Raw genomic sequence first — 21,933 nt, 5'->3', positions numbered from 1 at the left:
TGATTATTGAATACAGTTTTGGGCCTCCACTCCACACTCAAACATGCAGCCCAATACCTGCGCTAAATCCAGCTAAATCTATGTGTTTAGCGGGCTAAATGAGGCGATTAGCGGCTAACTTTGGTTAGCATTAAATTTAGCATATCCTAGCTTCAGAGCTGTTAAAGCGCTATAGCCGGCTAAATAGCCGCTATTAGCGGGCTATTTTAAACATTGCTACAAACACCGGTACAAGAGAAGGAAGACTGCGGCGCACCGTCGTTGCCAAGCCACGAGATACCCCACTCGAGACAGCTCTGATTCTTCACCAGCGAGACTTCCAAAACCTCGATCCACCGCCCCGCCTCCACCAAATGCCTCATCTTCGAAGAAAACAAGCCCACGAAGAAGGGGGTTCGCCCCACATCATCGTTGTCGAGCCACATCCCCTAACGTAGCAGCTTCGACTTCACGATGCAAGCCCCCACCTCCACACGCAAACCAGGACTCGAAAGACGAAAGCAACTACTGAAGGCTATGATGTGGCTGAGATGAACTTCAGTAGCGACGCCTTCAGGAAGGGAGTGACATAGGGGGACGCCATCGTCACTGGTCCGAGGTGGATCGGGCTTTCGCCCACGGAAGACAAAGCTAGGGAACATGACGCCCTTAACAGGGGAAGCGACGCCCAAGGACGTCATCGTTGCTAAGGCTTTCGCCCAAGAAAACCCCCCAGTACAACGTCCGGCCAGGACCCCAGGACAAAGCACACCTCCACAGCCGATGTCGCCCAGACAACCCACACAGACCCATACAGAGGGCCAACAACGCGCCGGCTGCCACAACAGCCACAAAGCTTTGTCGACCACCACCACCTTCGGTTGGGCCCACGGTCCTGGTCGAGCAGCAGCAGCACCTCCCGTCGCACCACCGCACCTCCCGTCGGCCATCCCTGGCAGCAGCCGCTGCGACGCGCCAGATCCACTGGCATGCGCACCACCGCAAACGCCGCTGGGGCCACTGCAGCCCACTTGCCGACGCCACACACCACCACTGAGGAGCCAGATCCTCCGCTCCTCACCGTCGCACGATTGTCGCCCCATCTAGAGCAGTAGTCAAGGTCGTGAGGGGAGGAGAGGGGTGGCAAAGAAGAGAGCGCCACCCCACAGCGCCTGCACGAGCCCCAAACCGCCGCCGCCGCTGACGCAACCTCCACCGGCTGCTAGTGCCCACTGCCGAGGGCAGATCCGGCCGTTAGGGGCCCAGATCCGGCCCTGATGATCCACCGTGCACAGCCCCCCGACGACGCTGGGGATGAGGAAGACCCTCCCCAGCAACCTCCGCGCTTGGAACTAGAACCGCCCGGCGCAGAACCCGCTCCGATCTGAGCACTAGGAGACCAAACGATATACAACCCCAAATTTGCTCTACTCGCCACCGACTCACATCCGCTGACGCTGACCGCTGCTGATCGTTATCTTCATTGGCGGCTGCGCCCACACGGACGGCAAGCGCAGCTAATCTTACTAATTTTTTTTCCATATCCAGCATAGCTAGCTTCTCCTGCAGTCGTTCGTCCATATCTAAGGGTGGTAATGGACTCTAGATTTTACGCTACAAACTTTAAGGATCGAATCGGGTTAGAATCAGGCCCTATTCCTATTCATTTTTAAACTAACATTATTTAAGGGTCCTAACTTTTTGTGAAGGGCATTTGGACCGTGATCCATTACCACTCCTATCCATATATAGATATCTCAGTAGTATGAATATTAAATATTATTTAGTTATAGAAATAATTGTATAAATAAAAACTAAATATCGAGATGAATTTATTAACCCTAAGCAATCTATGATTAGCAAATTTTTACTGTAACATCACACGTACAAATCACACTAATTAAGCTTAATATGTATGTCTTACCATTTAGATTTCATAAATATAACTAGGTATGTGCCCGTGCGTTACAACGGCTCACAATCACGGAAACGAGGAGGTAGATTTTTTCGAAAACTACAAAAAGCATATGATCTTTCGACATAACATACAGAAGAAGCATCAGAGAATAAAGCATCAGAGAATAAGCAGAGCTAGCACTATATAGCATTAGAGAATAAAGCATTAGAGAATAAGCAGAGCATCGAGATGGAAATCATAAAACAATGTAAGCCTCAACTACAGAAGAAGCATCAGAGAATAAAGAACAATAATTAGTAACACTATATAAAGCAGTTAACAACACATGATTGTCAAGCAAGCGTATGAGCAGAGCTAGCACTCTTCTAGTACACATCTGAGCATAGGTTCTCCTAGCTGTGGATAAAAAGATGATGATCAACGAAAGAACAACCTTAACCAATTGAAGGATTTAGTAGAGAGAAGTAGGTCAATGCGTCGACCTAAAGTAGAACTCTATCTGCTTGAATAGCTTGACATGTTCCTCTTGTACGTCAGGTTCAGGCGCCTGAAAGTAAGGATAAGCGGTCAACGAACCTGAGCAAGTCCGCCAGAAGCTACAAAATTGAACTTCATATAAACTTCCCTCTCGACAAGGTGATAAATGATAAGCCAATAACCAAACACTATACTCTACTGCCAGAGGACGAGAAAGCACACATAGAAATAACTTGACACTTCAATGTTTCTATAAATTTCAGTAATCTAAAAATGCAAACAACATAGAAATAATAATGTCTTCCAAACTCAGATTTTTTTCCTATAATACACAGGTGTCAAATCATGATAAAGAATCAAAAGCTATGCTCATATTTAGTAAATAACACAAAATAGGTTGCTTATGAAACACTAAAATTAAAAGAAGACAATGCATATTAGTGGAATGTGATATTTAGAACTGACACATAATAATTGATGTAACATAGGTTGCTCATTTATATACAAAAAACAAGAAGTTGAGTGTTGTAACAACTATATATTCTTCACAGGCATCTTTCAGTTATTTGCTAATGTTCAAATCAACAACAATATGTTTTTTTGTCAAAAATGTACAAAAGAACCTAAACATAGGTGTTGCTACTTTGACAAACAATAAGGCAAACTGTGCACATATACAACAGGCAGGATGTATCCAGAAACATGTGAAATGCTTAGGGCTAGAAGAAGGTTATCGTGTGACTTTTTACTACACAGGGGCAGCTGGCTCAGGCATGTTGAGCTAGCTTCTTCACTGTTGAGGCCATGTTCTTGCCCTGGTGCTCGGCAAGGGCAAGTTTGGTCTCACTGGGTTGTTTGATGCCATTGCCAACAAAGACGCCAACGCCACCAGAATATGCATTTCATTCTCAGTACCTGTTTTTGGTCCTGCGTCAAGAGGAACCAGAGGAAATTGTAGTAGCAGGGAAAAAATACTGATCTTTCATTGGAATTATTTCCTGGTTTTACAAATTCTTGGGCTTACAAACAAAGAATATTAAACAAATAAATTTTAGACAAGCAGTCATCAAGCATGTATTTTATCAATGGAAAATCCATAGTAGCAGAAGGAAATATGTGTGTTGTCATCTTGACATATCTAATTATATTGATTCTATAACATTTTGGTATATCTAAAAGTTGAATTTCATTCTCATAGCCATGGTGAGAGGCTGAGTGCATGCAAAATAATGTCACAATGGTTGTGCTTGCTAACGGAAAATATGAAAACAAATGTGAATTTCCATCCCAATCTAATTCAAAAACATATCTTGGAAAGATGAGGTCAAGAAGTCTAGCGTGGAAGCAACCAGTATCTCACCATTCTTAGGAGTACATAAATTATTCTGAACCTGTAAAAGCAATAAAAATAAAAAATATCAGCTATCAAAGTTGTGCTAAGGTGCTAGTATATAAAAGTAAATTCGATCTACTTAAAAAAGAAGGAAAGCAAATGCTACCCTATGAGCATAAGCGCTTCAGTGCGAGCTTCCTCCGTCCAAGGGACATGCAAATTCATTTCATCTCCATCAAAATCAGCATTGTAAGGGTTTAGGGTTTATTGTAAAAGCTCTTCTTCTGTCACTTCACCTGGGACCAAAGCACAATCGAGTAACAGAACCATATCAGTTGGAATGGGGTTTTAAGCAGAGAAGGCGGTAGCAGCGCAAAGTTGCACACCTGAATGGTGGCGCACTGCACGCACTGGAGGGCGATAAAGTTTAGAACCACGAAAAGAGTTGAAAATGATCCATTTTTCATCTCCATCAAAATCAGTGAATCCATGTGTGTACCTCATGACTTCAAATACTACCAGTACCACGAAAAGAGTAGTCTGAATAACAACATAAAGGTGATTCATGTCCTGCTGAAGGATACCTTTCCAAATTGGTGCTCCATTCTGCATCTTTGAAAGTGATCTTTCTGCATTTTATTCTGGGTAGTATCTGCAAGCCTGCAACTACAATAAATGCTATGAAGCATTTAATATTCAGATTGGTTCAAACTCAGGTATTTAATATATCATTCCTATAAAGTGGAAAGCTACAACATGTGACAGATACAATGAACTGTACTCTGAAACAGTGCTGATCATTCCAAAGTCAAGAGTCAGGAGATCACTTTTGCAGCACTAACTCAACCAGAGGTTAAAAACCACTGAAAGTCTGAAACCTAGAGCATTGTAGATAGAGGCATCATTGAGTTTTGCCGAAACAAATGCTACACAAAAAGAAGGAACATGACTTAATTTACTAAACATGAGAATGGAAAATAAAGGCTACATGAACATTTACTTATTCAAGCCCAAAGCTGGTAGACAGAGAGGAAAAATAAACTGGACACCCTACTGACATAAATCCAACGGCGTCATTGAGTTTTGCATGCACACACCAAAATCAATACCTATACTCTACAACAAACTACAGAGGGAAACAAAAACTCAGGTATTCAGGACCAAACACAACTAATTGGTATGTGTATTTCTTAGCAGCCATAACCTTCCAATCCATCTATATGGGCACTTGTGTTAAATGTAACTTACTAATAAGAACTGAATGAATGGTGGCAGTTCGATGATGGCTGGCTGAATAAGTAAATGCTCATACGCTCTTAAGATCAATCTCCATTCCATTGTTCTCAAGATCTCATGAATGGCTGGGGAAGGAATGGATTTCCCCTGCTTCACGAAGACGATGGATCTTTCTGTGGATCAATCGCAAGAGGAAGGGCTTGCAAGCAGAGGACGAACAAGACTTGCAATTCACTATGTGCTCCTGTGACCTGACGAAGCCATGAGCACAGCGACAACGGCGACGAACATGAAGAGCATGAAGCCGAGCAGGACGTAGGTCTTCCGCGACGACTCGCGGTACTCCTCGAAGAGCAGTACGCCCTAGAAGGTGCTGACGAGCGGCATGGCCTGGACAACGTCAGTGGCGGCGTACCCTGTGGCCTGGCCGCCCATGAACTGGAAGCCGTTGCCGAAGCCGCAGAGCAGGCCGGCGAGGAGGGCCCACTAGCGGTCGTCCCAGTCCCACCAACAGGTAGCGGCGCACCAACGCAAAGGTTAACCCACCCGCCCACCCAGCAGCACTCACTCACGAGACCATCCACCGCGACATGCTCTCTTGTCCGTGCCCCCGTCCTCCCTTTCCCCCTCCACCTCCGCGGCGCCCGTGGTAACCTCGCCACGCCACATCGCGTGCGAGAACCAACCGTCGTCGGCCCTCTAATTAAGCTGCCTGCGCGGTGTGATCCGGTGTCCACCGCTGCCCCGCTGGAGGAGAAGGAGGAGGAAAGGGGCATGGGTGGAGCACAGGGGAATGCTAGAGGCGAAGCCACCGTCACCGGGCTCCTTCGGCGCGGCCGGGGCGGCGGCACACATCCACGCTTAGAGATCGAAAAAAAGGAAAACATCACCTTGTACAGATTGGACCTGCTCTTGCCTCGACTTGGGCGTGCACCACCGCGGGCTCGACATCTCCGTTGACAGCGTGGGTGGCTCCGCCTCAGATTCACTTCCTCGCCTCGTGCTCCGTCAAACGCACCAGCGCACATCGACGATAGTCATGATTCAGGCCCTATGCACGACACCTCTTGCCTTTGATTTGCCGTCCCGCCTCGCGGACTCGACACTAAAAGGGAAATAGGGTTTAACCTTTTCTATAAATAATTTTGGTGGTTGACTGCCCAACACAAATAATTGGACTAACTAGTTTGCTCTAGATTATATTCCACAGGAGCATAAAGGTTCAACACAAACCAATAAAAAATTAAAGAAAGGGTTCAAAAAGAAAGGAGCAAAGAAACCCAAGTGTGCCCTGGTCTGGCGCACCGGACAGTCCGGTGTGCCACCGGACAGTGTCCGGTGCACCAGGACCGTACAGCTGTTAACTAGCCATCTTCAGGTTTCTGAGGCCGCGCTCTGCTATAATTCACCGGACTGTCCCGTGTGCCACCAGACTGTCCGGTGCACCAAGCGGAGCAACGACTACCAACGCAACGGTCCACTGCAACGGACACCTACAAACGCTACAGTGCGCGGACAGTGCGCATAGAAGTCAGAGCAGCCGCCAGAGGCGCACCGGACAGTGCACATTACCTGTCCAGTGCGGCACCGGACTGTCTGGTGCCACTAGAAGACAAAGCTCCAACGGTCCAAACCGCCACAACCCGAACAGTTGGGTGACATGGCTGTCGCACCGGACAGTGTCCGGTGGTGCACCGGACTGTCCGGTGCGCCCATCGACAGCAGCCTGCCCCAACGGTTATTTTGGTGGTTGAGGGCTATAAATACCCCTCAACCACCACTACTCCAACCATCCAAGCATTCATCACTCTCCATTCAATACAAGAGCAAAGTGCAACACTCCAAGACACAAATCAAAGCCTCTGATCCGATCAAAGTCCCCAATTCAATTCTAGCGCATTAGGACTTGTGAGAGGATCACCTGTGTTTCTTTGTTGCTCTTGTTTGCTTGGCTTGGCTTTCTTTTCTTTCTCACTTCTTACTCTCATGTGCTTTGTAAGCGAGGCAAGAGACACCAATTGTGTGGTGATCCTTGCGGGGTCCAAGTGACCCGTGAGATTAAGGAAGAAGCCTCACTCGGTCTAAGTGACCGTTTGAGAGAGGGAAAGGGTTGAAAGAGACTCGGTCTTTGTGACCACCTCAATGGGTACTAGGTTCTTTGAAACCGAACCTCGGTAAAACAAATCACCGTGTTATCTGTTTTATTTTCTTGGTTGATTTGTTTTCCCCTCTCTCCCGAACTCGGTTTTTATTCTAACGCTAACCCCGGATTGAAGTGTGCTTAAAGTGGTAATTTTCAGATTCCACCTATTCACCCCCCTCCTCTAGGCGACTTTCAATTTGTATCAGAGCCTGGTACTTCATTTAGAGTCTAACCACTCGAAGTGATGTCAGGAGGATCCGCCAAGAGGGAGATGGAAACGGGCACAAGCCACGGGAAGGCTCCATCAAAGGAGTCCAGCGCCAAAGGAAGGGAGGATTCACCTCCATGAGTCAAGTCGCATCGGAGTGGCGACAATAAGAAGAAGAAGATGAAGAAAGTGGTCTACTACAAGACCGATTCTTCGTTGCCATCCACCTCCGGCTCCGACGCCGCGTCCGTCACTTCTAAGCGCCATGAGCGCAAGAAGTTTAGTAAGATCCCCTTACGCTATCCCCGCATTTCTAAACGCGCTCCTTTACTTTCCGTTCCATTAGGTAAACCACCAGTTTTTTATGGTGAAGATTATTCTATGTGGAGTGCTAAAATGAAAGGTCATCTAACCTCACTCCACGAAAGCATATGGGATGTTGTTGAGTATGGAGCGCAGGTACCACATGTAGGGGATAAGGACTATGACTCGGACGAAGTCGCCCAAATACGGCACTTTAACTCTCAAGCAACTACTATACTCCTCGCCTCTTTAAGTCGAGAGGAGTATAACAAAGTGCATGGGTTAGAGACCGCCAAAGAAATTTGGGACGTCCTCAAGACCACACACGAAGGGGATGAGGTGACCAAGATCACCAAAAGGGAGACGATCAAGGGAGAGCTCGGTCAATTCGTCCTCAACCATGGAGAAGAGCCACAAGCCATGTACAACCGGCTAAAGACCATGGTGAACCAAGTGTGCAACCTCAGGAGCACCAAATGGGATGACCATGAAATGGTCAAGGTTATTCTAAGATCACTTGTTTTTCGCAATCCTACGCAAGTTCAATTAATACATGGTGATCCTAGATATAAGTTAATGTCTCCCGAGGAAGTTATGGGAAAGTTTGTGAGCTTTGAATTGATGATCAAAGGCTCCAAACAAATCGTCAACTTGGAGCAAGGCGGCACCTCCACACCCGAGGTGCAACCCATCGCATTCAAAGCGACGGAGGAGAAGAAAGAAGAGTCTACATCAAGTAGGCTCCCCATCGACGCCTCCAAGCTCGAGAACGAGGAAATGGCGCTCATCATCAAGAGCTTCCACCAAATCCTCAAGCAAAGGAGGGGGAAAGATTACAAACCCCGCTCCAAGAGGGTGTGCTACAAGTGTGGTAAGCCCGGTCATTTTATTGCAAAATGTCCTATGTCTAGTGATAGTGATAGAGGCGACGACAAGAGAGGAAATAAGAAGGAAAAGAAGAAGTACTACAAGAAGAAGGGCGGTGATGCCCACGTGTGTCGGGAATGGGACTCCGACGTGAGCTCCACCGACTCCTGCTCCGACGAGGATGCCGCCAACATCACCGTCAACAAAGGTCTTCTCTTCCCCAACGTCGGCCACAAGTGCCTCATGGCAAAGGATGGCAAAAGGAAGAAGGTAAAATCTAGAGCCTCCACCAAATATACAACATCTAGTGATGAGGGTAGCTCTAGTGAAGATGAGAATAATTTGCTTACCCTTTTTGCCAACCTTAACATGCAACAGAAAGAAAAATTGAATGAATTGATAGGTGTTATTCATGAGAAGGATGAACTCTTGGATAGCCAAGAGGAATTTCTTATTAAGGAAAACAAAAAACATGTTAAATTTAAAAATGCTTATGCTCAGGAAGTTAAAAAATGTGAAAATTTGACTAAGGAGCTTAGCATTTGCCATGACACTATTTCTAACCTTAGAACTGAGGATGCTAGTTTAAATGCTAAGGTTGAGAAATTAAGTGCTTGTAATGATTCAATTGCCAATCTTAGAAATGAAAATGCTAGTTTAATTGCTAAGATTGATAAATTGAATGAATCTATTTCTAGCCTTAAAACTGAAAATGCTAGTTTAATTTCAAAGGCTAAAGATTTAAATGTTTGCAATGATTCCATTTCCTGTCTTAGAGATGAAAATGCCATGCTAAAATCTAAGATAGATGAATTAAATGTTTGCAAACCATCTACATCTACTATTGAGCATGTTGTCATTTGTACTAGATGTAGAGATATTAATGTTGATGTTATACATGATCACCTTGCCTTAATTAAACAACAAAATGATCATATAGCTCAACTAACTGCAAAAATTAATGAGCATGAAATTGAAAATGAAAATTTTAAATTTGCTAGAAGCATGCTCTATAGTGGGAGACGCCCTATCATTAAGGATGGCATTGGTTTTCAACAGGGAAGCAATGTCAAGCTCAATGCCCCTAAAAGATTGTCTAATTTTGTTAAGGGCAAGGCTCCCATGGTTCAGGATAACGAGGGCTATATTTTATATCCTGCTAGTTATCCCAAACACAAAATTAGGAGAATTCATGCTAAGAAATCTCATTCTGTTTCTCACCATTCTTTTATGTATAACAATGAGGCATCTAGCTCTATGCATTCTACCCATGTTAAAATGTCCAAAAAGAAAATTCCTACTGCATCAAATGAGCCTAATGTTTCATTTAAGACTTTTGATGCATCTTATGTTTTAACTAAAAAATCAGGCAAAGTAGTTGCCAAATATGTTGGGGGCAAACACAAGAGCTCTAAGACTTGTGTTTGGGTACCCAAGGTGCTTGTTTATAATGTGAAAGGACACAAGACCGTTTGGGTACGTAAGAACAAGGCCTAAATTTTTTTGCAGGTTTATGCATCCGGGGGCTCAAGTTGGATAATAGATAGCGGATGCACAAACCACATGACAGGGGAGAAAAGGATGTTCTCCTCCTATGAGAAAAACGATGATCCCCAAAGAGCTATCACATTCGGGGATGGAAATCAAGGTTTGGTCAAAGAACTTGGTAAAATTGCTATATCACCTGACCATTCTATTTCCTATGTTTTTCTTGTAGATTCTTTAGATTACAATTTGCTTTCTGTTTCGCAATTATGTAAAATGGGCTACAATTGTCTTTTTACGGATACATGTGTTACTGTCTTTAGAAGAAGTGATAATTCAATAGCATTTAAGGGAGTATTAGAGGGTCAGCTATACTTAGTTGATTTTAATAGAGCTGAACTCGATACTTGCTTAATTGCTAAGATTAATATGGGTTGGCTCTGGCATCACCGACTAGCCCATGTTGGGATGAAGAATCTTCACAAACTTCTAAAGGGAGAACGCATTTTGGGACTAACCAATGTTCATTTTGAGAAAGACAGGGTTTGTAGCGCATGCCAAGCAGGAAAGCAAGTTGGTACCCACCATCCACACAAGAACATCATGACGACCGACAGGCCGCTTGAGCTACTCCACATGGATTTATTCAGCCCAATCGCTTACATAAGCATCGACGGGAGTAAGTATTGTCTTGTAATTGTGGATGATTATTCTCGCTTCACTTGGGTATTATTTTTGCAGGAAAAATCACAGACCCAAGAAACTTTAAAGGGATTCTTGAGACGGGCTCAAAATGAGTTCGGATTGAGAATCCAAAAGATAAGAAGCGACATTGGGACGGAGTTCAAGAACTCTCAAATTGAAGGCTTTCTTGAGGATGAGGGGATCAAGCATGAGTTCTCTTCTCCCTACACACCTCAACAAAATGGTGTAGTGGAGAGGAAGAGTAGAACACTATTGGACATGGCAAGGACCATGCTTGATGTGTACAAGACTCCGGACCGGTTTTGGGCCGAGGCAATTAACACCGCCTGCTACTCCATCAACTGGATCTACCTTCACCGAATCCTCAAGAAGACATCATATGAACTCCTCACCGGTAAAAAGCCCAATGTTTCATATTTTAGAGTCTTTGGTAGCAAATGTTTTATTCTTGTTAAAAGAGGTAGAAAATATAAATTTGCTCCTAAGGCTGTAGAAGGCTTTTTACTTGGTTATGACTCAAACACAAGGGCATATAGAGTCTTCAACAAATCCACTGGATTAGTTGAGGTTTCTTGTGACATTGTGTTTGATGAGACTAATGGCTCTCAAGTAGAGCAAGTTGATCTTGATGAACTAGATGATGAAGAGGCTTCGTGCGTCGCGCTAAGGAACATGTCCATTAGGGATGTGTGTCCTAAGGAATCCGAAGAGCCTACACAAGCACAAGAGCAACCATCATCTTCCATGCAAGCATCTCCACCAACTCAAGATGAGGATCAGGCTCAAGATGATGAAGATCAAGAGGATGAGCCACCTCAAGAAGAGGACAATGATCAAGGGGGAGATCAAGTCGATAAGGACAAGGAAGATGAGCAAGAAGTACAGGGTCAAAGACCGCCACACCCAAGAGTCCACCAAGCGATTCAAAAAGATCACTCCGTAAACTCCATTCTCGGTGACATTCATAAGGGGGTAACCACTCAATCTCGAGTCGCTCATTTTTGTGAACAGTACTCTTTTGTGTCCTCTATTGAGCCATACAGGATGGAGGATGCACTAAGAGACTCGGATTGGGTGTTGGCAATGCAAGAGGAACTCAACAACTTCACGAGGAATGAAGTATGGCATTTAGTTCCACGTCCTAACCAAAATGTTGTAGGAACCAAGTGGGTATTCCACAACAAGCAAGATGAGCATGGTGTGGTGACAAGGAACAAAGCCCGACTTGTTGCCAAAGGATATTCACAAGTTGAAGGTTTGGACTTTGGTGAAACCTATGCACCCGTAGCTAGGCTTGAGTCAATTCGTATATTACTTGCCTATGCTACTTACCATGGCTTTAAGCTTTATCAAATGGACGTGAAAAGTGCCTTCCTCAATGGACCAATCAAGGAAGAGGTCTATGTTGAGCAACCTCCCGGCTTTGAAGATAGTGAGTACCCTAACCATGTTTATAAACTCTCAAAGGCGCTTTATGGGCTCAAGCAAGCCCCAAGAGCATGCTATGAATGTTTGCGAGATTTCCTTATCACTAATGGCTTCAAAGTCGGAAAAGTCGATCCTACTCTCTTTACCAAAACCATTGCAAAAGATTTGTTTGTATGCCAAATTTATGTTGATGATATCATATTTGGGTCTACTAACAAATCTACTTGTGAAGCGTTTAGTAGGATAATGATTCAAAAATTCGAGATGTCTATGATGGGGGAGTTGAAGTATTTCCTAGGATTTCAAGTCAAGCAACTCCAAGATGGCACCTTCATCAGCCAAACAAAGTACATACAAGACATACTTAACAAGTTTGGAATGAAGGATGCCAAGCCCATCAAGACACCCATGGGAACAAATGGGCATCTCGACCTCGACACGGGAGGTAAATCCGTAGATCAAAAGGTATATCGGCCGATGATAGGATCTTTACTCTATTTATGTGCATCTCGATCGGATATTATGCTTTCTATATGCATGTGTGCAAGGTTCCAAGCCGATCCTAAGGAAATTTATCTTAGGGCCGTGAAAAGAATCATGAGATATTTAGTTTATACTCCTAAGTTTGGACATTGGTACCCCAAGGGATCCACTTTTGATTTAATAGGTTATTTCGATGCCGATTGGGCAGGGTGTAAAATTGATAGGAAGAGCACATTAGGGACTTGTCAGTTTCTAGGAAGGTCCCTGGTGTCTTGGGCTTTAAAGAAACAAAACTCAGTAGCTCTTTCAACCGCCGAAGCCGAGTATATTGCCGCAGGCCATTGTTGTGCGCAATTACTTTGGATGAGGCAAACCCTCAGGGACTATGGCTACAAATTGAGCAAAGTCCCTCTCTTATGTGATAATGAGAGTGCAATCCGCATGGGGATAATCCCGTTGAACACAGCCGCAGTAAGCACATAGACATTCAGTATCACTTTTTGAGGGATCACCAACAAAGGGGGGATATCGAGATAGCTTATGTTAGCACCAAAGAACAATTACCCAATATCTTTACCAAGCCACTAGATGATAAAACCTTTACCAAACTTAGGAATGAGCTAAATGTACTTGATTCTCGAAATTTTGATTGAAACATTGCACACATCGCTCATTTATATACCTTTGATCATATCTCTTTCATGACTATGACTAATGTGTTTTCAAGTGTAATTCTATGCTAGTCATAGATTGAAAGGGAAATGGAGTCTTCAGTGAAGACAAGGCTTCCACTCCACTCTATCGGTATGATTTACCCTTCGCTGTCACTTCACACCACTCTTCGATTGGTATAATCTTCAATCATATTTCATTTACCAATGGAGGAGAAAGTAAAAAGGGCTCTCAACGTCTCCGTTTTTTGGCGATTAATGCCAAAGGGGGAGAAATATTAAGCCCAAAGCAAAAGGACCGCACCACCACCAATTTCAAAATTTTCAAGAATTTTTCAAATTGGTATCTAAATGTATTTGATCTTATTCAATTTGGTATTTAGAAAAATTGGTAAAACCCTCTTGAACACTAAGAGGAGCATTTGATTCAGGGAGAGTTTTGTTAAGTCAAAGGAAAAGCATTTGAAATAGGGGGAGAAATTTTCAAGTCTTAAAAATGTTTCTCGCAATCTTATTCATATACCTTTGACTATTTGCAAAAGTCTTTGAAAAGATTTTCCAAAAGAATTTGTAAAAACAAAACAAGTGGTGCAAATGTGGTCCAAAATGTTAAATAAAAGAAAGCAAACCATGCATATCTAGTGAAAGTATAAATTGGTTTAATTCCAAGTAACCTATGCACTTACCTTATGCAAACTAGTTCAATTATGCACTCATATATTTGCTTTGGTTTGTGTTGGCATCAATCACCAAAAAGGGTGAGATTGAAAGGGAAATAGGGTTTAACCTTTTCCTATAAATAATTTTGGTGGTTGACTGCCCAACACAAATAATCGGACTAACTAGTTTGCTCTAGATTATATTCCACAGGTGCATAAAGGTTCAACACAAACCAATAAAAAGATTAAAGAAAGGGTTCAAAAAGAAAGGAGCAACGAAACCCAAGTGTGCCCTGGTCTGGCGCACCGGATAGTCCGGTGTGCCACCGGACAGTGTCCGGTGCACCAGGACCGTACAGCTGCGAACTAGCCATCTTCGGGTTTCTGAGGCCGCGCTCCGCTATAATTCACCGGACTGTCCGGTGTGCCACCGGACTGTCCGGTGCACCAAGCAGAGCAACGGTCGACTGCAACGGACACCTGCAAACGCTACAGTGCGCGGACAGTGCGCCCAGAAGCCAGAGCAGCCGCAAGAGGCGCACCGGACTATCCGGTGCCACTATAAGACAAAAGCTCCAACGGTCGAAACCGCCAGAACCCTAACGGTTGGGTGACGTGGCTGGCGCACCGGACAGTGTCCGGTGGTGCACCGGACTGTCCGGTGCGCCCATCGACAGCAGCTTGCACCAACGGTTGTTTTGGTGGGTGAGGGCTATAAATACCCCTCAACCACCACTACTCCAACCATCCAAGCATTCATCACTCTCCATTCAATACAAGAGCAAAGTGCAACACTCCAAGACACAAATCAAAGCCTCCGATCCGATCAAAGTCCCTAATTCAATTCTAGCGCATTAGGACTTGTGAGAGGATCACTCGTGTTTCTTTGTTGCTCTTGTTTACTTGGCTTTCTTTTCTTTCTCACTTCTTACTCTCAAGTGCTTTGTAAGCAAGAGACACCAATTGTGTGGTGATCCTTACGGGGTCTAAGTGACCCGTGAGATTAAGGAAGAAGCATCACTCGGTCTAAGTGACCGTTTGAGAGAGGGAAAGGGTTAAAAGAAACTCGGTCTTTGTGACCACCTCAACGGGGACTAGGTTCTTTGGAACCAAACCTTGGTAACAAATCACTGTGTCATATGTTTTATTTTCTTGGTTGATTTGTTTTCCCCTCTCTCCCGGACTCGATTTTTATTCTAACGCTAACCCCGGATTGAAGTGTGCTTAAAGTGGTAATTTTCAGATTCCACCTATTCACCCCCCCCCTCTAGGCGACTTTCAGACACCTCCATCGATGGTGATGGCTATCTCGGGCGGGCAGGCGGGGGTGCACGATGGCGGCTATATCGGGCGGGGCGACTTGCGGTTGGAGCCCAGCCATCGCGCGGGGACAAGGACGCAGGCGTGCGGGGACGACGGTCAGGAGCTATGCGCGGAGTCGCCTTCCATGGAGAGAGCGGACGCGGACGCAGATCTAGGGCGGAGGTGCCGAACCCTTCCATGGAGATCGGGCTATCGCAGACTTCCATGGAGAGAGCGGGGTCGGGGTACCCAATCCACGTCGCGGAGTCGCCGTCCATGGAGAGCGCAGACGCGGAGAGAGCCAGGCACCGCGATCCAGGGTGGAGGATGTCGCGGACGCGGATGCGGGTCGAGACTGCGGGGCGAGCGGTCTGCAGGGATTGCGAACGCGTGGTGGTGGAGAGCTGCCTGCGCGGAAACGAAATGTGCGGAGCCATGGATGGAAGGGCGAGCTGCCTGCGCGGAGCCATGGATGGAAGGCGCGCGACGGCAGACGGTAGAACCGTGCACCAAATATTGTGAACGCCTACACTAGCATCTTAAGTAGTAGTAGAGATTAGTTTTATAATAAAACTATATTTATTACTTGTATTTGTCTTAAAGATGCTGACGAACGTGGGTGCTCATGTAGCCTCCATTCGGCACTCCCCACTCATACATGCCACTACTATCCTTATGAATCCTAAAACCAGCATTATTAGGCTATCTTAATAGTTTACCCATCATCATCCCTATATTCAAACTCCACTATGTGAATAGTATAGCCTATAGTGTATAATAGTGCAAAATCGTGTTTTGAGTGACTATATGAATATGGATGAGCTATTGAAGACGGTTTTACTATCTTTTATTCGGCTTCACCATTGCAATGCATAAGGAACCAGACCAATGGGGTGTCAGAACCAAGATTTACCATCTCGTTTCTGAGCAATTTCCTGTTGAATGACGAGAACGAGAAACTGCTCGAATTTCGGCAAAATTCACATTTTCCAAATGGTTTTTGAATTTGACATAAAACAAAATTCGGTAATCTCGGTTGAGAAACAGTTAATATTGAGCGGTTTTCAGTGATTTACCACCGAGAAATGTTGATTACCTTCGAAATTTTCTTTTGGCATGATTTATTTTAATTTGTTTAATTCATGCTACACAATGAATAATAATATATTCACACAAAATTTGATAACCAAAATCACAGGTAACATACATATGCAAATACAAATGCAATTTGAGTGCAACACAAAGTAATAGAACTTCACAATAATGACATACAAGTATACATAAAGTTTTTTCAAAAACATAATTCTTCACACATGTCGAATTATAAATGAATGAAAAGAGGACGTCTAAGAGATGGGTGAATTAGAACTTCTATTTTTCGTGCTAATCTAGGCCTACGATTTAACCTCTTAAGCAAAACCTATGCGTATAAACAAACAAGCTAGTGTAACTAAGATTCTGTCTATGTGTTGTTATCTCTACCACAAAACAGAGTTATGCAACCTAAGTTCTAGTCCTACCAACTAGCATATAGTTTATGCTAGGAATGGTAAAGCACACAACTAAAGAAAGCAATATAAATGCATAAGCTTAAATGTGAGAGATGCAAACTGTCGTTGAAACATCGATATTTTTACTGAAGTGTCAAGAATTGCGCAACATACTTACTAATCCTTGTTGGTGCCCCTACGCAAAGGATAGCCCACAAGAGGGCCAAGCACACGGACAAAGATAACTTCGTACATAGCCCCATGCCTTCTCCGCATGCAAGTGGTGCTCCGCTTCTAGCCTCCCTCGGATGCTCCTCGTCGTCTTCACTATCAAGCTTCTGGTCAAAACACTATGGGTCTCATTCTCCTAGGTACACAGTGGTGGACACACCTCAAACGTGGTTGGTATAGTATCCCAAGACTATTGCCCCACTCGGTATAACTACAACGACTCAGGCAAGAGCCAAGGGGTACGTGAGTGTTTAACCTCACTCTAATCAACTAGGAACAAACCTAGAGCAAGCGATATGCAACGGTCTAACTAACCAAAGCAATTCGCAAAGAACATATGCTAATCACCGAGTGGTTCTATTAAGCACTTGGGTGTTTTGATGTAGACCCTAAAAGTCGGTTTTAGAGTCTATGTGGTTTTCTTTTATTTATTAGAGAGAAGAGTTGTTAAAAGTTTACCTTATTGTGTGAATTATGCATTTGAGATTTATTTCTTGAAATAAAGCTAAATAAAAACTTTTGTTTTTGCATGGACACCGCCGCAAGAGACAGAGAGATCCGCCGCTGCAAGAGACAGAGAGAAGGAGAGATCCGCCATGATTGAAGTCATGTTCATGCCATCGCCCAATCCCCTATTGATACCTCAAGCGCCGCACCTGGTCGTAGCCTAGCCGTGCAAGGACAACAACCAGGACAACCAGTCTTGCTCGCAAGAGTTCGAGCCTTACGCCGATCTGCCCAGCGCCGTGGCTAGCACGTATTGTCCCCATGCACACCGATAAGACACCACTAACTGATTCATGATATACTTTGCATCGTGTAGCACTGAATGAGGTAGTAATTGGCGCACCTGAGAGCAAGATTGGGTTCCACCGGCGAGTCACCATCATAGGCTAGAGGGTCGTGGTTGTTGTCGGTAGTTGTAAGGGATAAGAAGGATGTTGGCCATTGATCTGGGTTTGGATGGTGAGGATTAAAATGTAGCGTACCGCTTCATTGGATTAGATCTCTCACTTTAGATTGAAGTATCGACAGGCATGATTAGATTGTGCTTAATAAAATACTAGGTGAGTGCCCGTGCGTTGCAACGGAAACATATAATGTTATAATAACTTATGTATAAATGTATGTTATATTATGAACGCCTACTTTGCTCTCTTATAGTAATAAAGACTTCACCTTTGGATCTTTACCTTTGGCTTAATGGAGAGTTTTACAGGGACCGACATGCAAAACCTAAAGCCATATCCGCTTAAAAAAGCTAGGGATCCGTGAATAGTGTACATGTCAAAACAAAAGAAAGAACAAAAAAACTGCACACGACGTCAATCACTCTCACTGCCTCTTTCCACCCTGCTGTAGATTGCCCTTTCTGTCGATATATACCCAACATAGGATGTTGCGACTGATTGGTTTCCCGATCTGCACACACACGAGCACGCGCCCGGACGGTTCGCTCGCTCCCCACCTCCACACCCGCCGCTCTCCACAGTGCTGCTGTCGAGGCGTCTTTCTCCGATCGTATGTGCCGAGCTCCTCCTGCCTGCAGTCTGCCTCACCTTCTGTTTTGCTTGCACTTGAATAGCCACCTTCTGCTTCGCGCCATGCATATATCTTCTCTTGCGGTGGCTTTATTGTACATCATGCGGGCCTTCTTGCGTGGATGCTCCTCTCTTGGCTAGTTGTTTGTTTCTTGCAGAGGAATGTATTGCTGCTCAGTGCTTCACTACCAACAACATTGGGTCTCTGGCAACGACATAGTACTCTGTGGTAGTTATTGTATATACAAACTTCACCCATAAACAATTCAATGTATCCCTTGGCATCTTCAAATTTAGCTACAGGTTATAGTTGGGCTGCAAGGATCTCGTTCTAGGTGTCGGGCATGCAGGAAAGGCACCAGTGCAGGCAATCCAGAACGCCGGGAGTGGCCTTGACGTTGTACCGCGAAATATGCCCTTCGTCCCTCAGCCGCGAGAGGGCAGTGAGGTCCAGGAGCCTAACCCTGGTGCCCCTCACGGCACCCTTGGCGTCGGCGTCCTCCGAACGGTCGAGGTGGACGCCGCTCCCTCCCTGGCTGGTGTTGTCGCAGCTGCCTCTGGTGTCCCAGTCCCCATTGAAGAAGTGTCGGGGCGATATCGACCTGTAGAACGCCTTCATCTTGGGGCGGCGGGGGAGCTGCGCGTCCACCCACCTAACGACGCTGTGGACGGTGAAGTTCTTGGCCTTCCAGATGACGGCAGTGTTCCTGTCGTTGTTGGGCGCTCCGCCGAGATACATCTCCCACCTGTTCGCCCTCAGCTTCCCCGGGTTCTAGTGGTGGGGGTGTTGAGGACCAGGACGTGGAGCCTGTGGAGGTCACTCTTCAGAAAAGCAGGCGGGCGGTCCAGGTGCATGGCGTAACTGGTCGCTCGGTCTGATGGGTTCAGGGGCTCCAAATCACAGAGCGTTGATGACCAGTGGTATATAATTGTTGTGTTGGTGCTCGGGAACCGGTAGGCCCAGCCATCTAGACTTTTTTGCACCCGGTGCTAACACAAAGCCATAATCTGCACCAACATCTTCTACATCCAACCTCTCCTTTCCACCAGTGACCATACACATCATCGACTGAAACATCTGCCTCCCTTGAGAATCGCCCATGTAAGCGATGATTTTATCCTGCATTCTGAAACATATTCGGATTAATGTTTCCGTGTTGTGCTGACTCAAAGATTTTAGCCAAACAGCGTGGCATACACCATCTCTAAATTCACCAGAGGTTGGCTATGTAGTATGTACCTTCTCAAGAACTGGGAGACCTCAAACTCTAGCATCTCACAAGCTTCAGGCAGCCATCTGAATTTTTCATACGAGAAATCTTTTCGCTGGGTTAGTTTGCAGGACCAACTCTCTGAAAGCCACTGCTTACAACCAAACCCTGAGTATAGTGGTCTACGATTGTTAGAAACCCACTTCCCATTCCTGTACTCGCATTCTGTAGGACATAAAAGCGAACATAACATACAAATTAAAGCAAGATAACCTGTGCGCCAGCTAATGCACAAGTAAACTGAACAGAAATAATCTTCTGGATTTTGTGCAAAGGCAATATGAGAAATATGTCAATGGAGAAAATAAGTACATTTGTATGCTCGCATAAGAAATAAATTCATGGTTTCTCTAGCAGCCACAAAGATGAGTATACCTTTCTTGTTTGGGAGCAGGGCGGAGGCGCTCCTTTCCTTCTTGGCCAGCGACAGCATGGACTGGGCAGCGGCTTCCGGGTCTCTGTCGTGGGGTGCGGCGGCGACGGACCCCGGCCCGACCATGCTGTCCTTCGCAGGCCCGTCCTCCTCCGTCGCCGACGTCGAGGTGCGGCTCCAGGATTTCGCCGCGGGTCACGTGGAAGCGGAGGCGACAGTGATTTCCAAACGACTTGCTCAAGCTCAACTAAAGCAACCCAACGATATGGCATGAATGCAAATAATCAAGGAATATATAATCCAGGAGAGAAAGAGGAGACGAGAGAGAGACTCACCAACGGAGCTGGTCGGTTTCTTCTGTCCATGGCTGCTCCTCAAGCAACAAATCGACAAGCTGTCTGCAGCTGCAAGAACAAACCGATCACGGACAGGACATCTCAGTTCGCCTCCGAGCCGAACCGCTGGAAGAAGTTGGGAAATGGCAACCTCAAACGGATTCTTCCAACCAGAAACTTATTCCAGCACCCTGCTGTGCAATTGCGAGGAGAAAGGAGAGGAAGACGAGAAAGAAGTAGCGACTTGCGACACTAAATGGCTCCTCGCATTAAAGTGTGTTGATGGCGGCCTCGGATACATTCAAGGTGCGCAGATCAGAGGGAGAGGAGGGTGGGGGGATCCGCGGCAAGAAATCAACAGCACGCGCGACACTTTCTGGATTGCGACCTCGGTTCCCCGTAATCGCGGATGAGAGGGGGAGGAGGGTTGGGGGATCCACGACACCTTCCATCTGCGGCAAGAAATCAACAGCATCCGTGACACCTTCTGGATTGCGGCCTCGGTTCCCCGAAATCCCGGATCAGAGAGGGAGGAGGGTGGGGGATCTGCGGGCGTTGATTGCGGAGAGCCCTCGTCAGAACCGTGCACCAATATAAATTGTGGACGGTTTGGTATGATGCCATTAAAATCTTTTTCTATTTCCCATGTGTTGAAGTTCGGATGACATGCTAACGCTAATTCTAACTAATCTGGCTCCATATGTTGAAAGTCTGGGAATTCTAATCAGTTGCCATCCTACATCAGAATATGGCAATCGGCTAATTGGTCAAAATCATTTTTGTACGTTAGTTTAACAGCAGAAGTAAAATAGAACCCATGCACAGGGATAGCTGGATGTATCATCGTCAGTCTTTTCAGCATAATCCTACAGTTACTCAGATCCATGAAACTGCACACATTGCAAATCGGTGTTCTCAGAAGTTGCAGGAGCTCAGTAGCAAGAAAGCCAATGTGAAAAAGAAACAAAATATGCAGAATGGTAAGAAAAGCAGCACAAAAGGAGTGAGACAAACAAGGCGAAGCCGGCCGGATCGAGCACTGCACCCTTTTCTAGCTTTTGCACACACCACCTGCTGCCGCATCACCGCGCGCGCGAGGTCTCAGTCGCCACTCGCCAGCGTGATTTGCGACCCCCGCCGACCACATCCTGGTGATTTCGCGGGATGGCGGCCGTTGCGGGCGACCGACGATTTCGCGGTGGCTGGTGGGGGCGCGTGGACGCGCGGCGGATGCGGCCGTGGCGTGCGGGCGGCGGTTTCGCGGTGGCTGGTGGGGGCGCGTGGACGCGCGGCGGATGCGGCCGTGGCGTGCGGGCGGCGGTTTCGTGGCGGATAGCGGGGCGTGCGCGTGCGGGTACGAGCGGGGGCAGTCTACACTCCACTCTTAATAGTTGTAGAGATATGGGCCAAAGATCTGAGATCCTGCGGTCCCGAGTGCATGCTGGTTCGGTGGAGTGAGCATCCAATCTTGACCTTAGATCTTGAGATGGATGCC

The 21,933-nt window shown here is 45.8% G+C and overlaps 2 pseudogenes; both read right to left on the bottom strand.

Annotated features, from left to right (window-relative positions):
* Window positions 1-448: 448 nt before the first annotated feature.
* On the bottom strand, window positions 449-1,082 carry LOC103640043 (uncharacterized; annotated as a pseudogene).
* A 17,681-nt stretch (window positions 1,083-18,763) lies between these two features.
* LOC103638612 (protein trichome birefringence-like 16) lies at window positions 18,764-19,894 on the bottom strand (annotated as a pseudogene).
* Between the last annotated feature and the right edge of the window lie 2,039 nt (window positions 19,895-21,933).

Source organism: Zea mays, chromosome 9, assembly GCF_902167145.1.
Source record: "Zea mays cultivar B73 chromosome 9, Zm-B73-REFERENCE-NAM-5.0, whole genome shotgun sequence".
Taxonomy (NCBI): Eukaryota; Viridiplantae; Streptophyta; class Magnoliopsida; order Poales; family Poaceae; genus Zea; species Zea mays.
The sequence above is the reverse complement of the archived record's forward strand: the minus strand, read 5'-3'. Positions and strand labels throughout refer to the sequence as shown.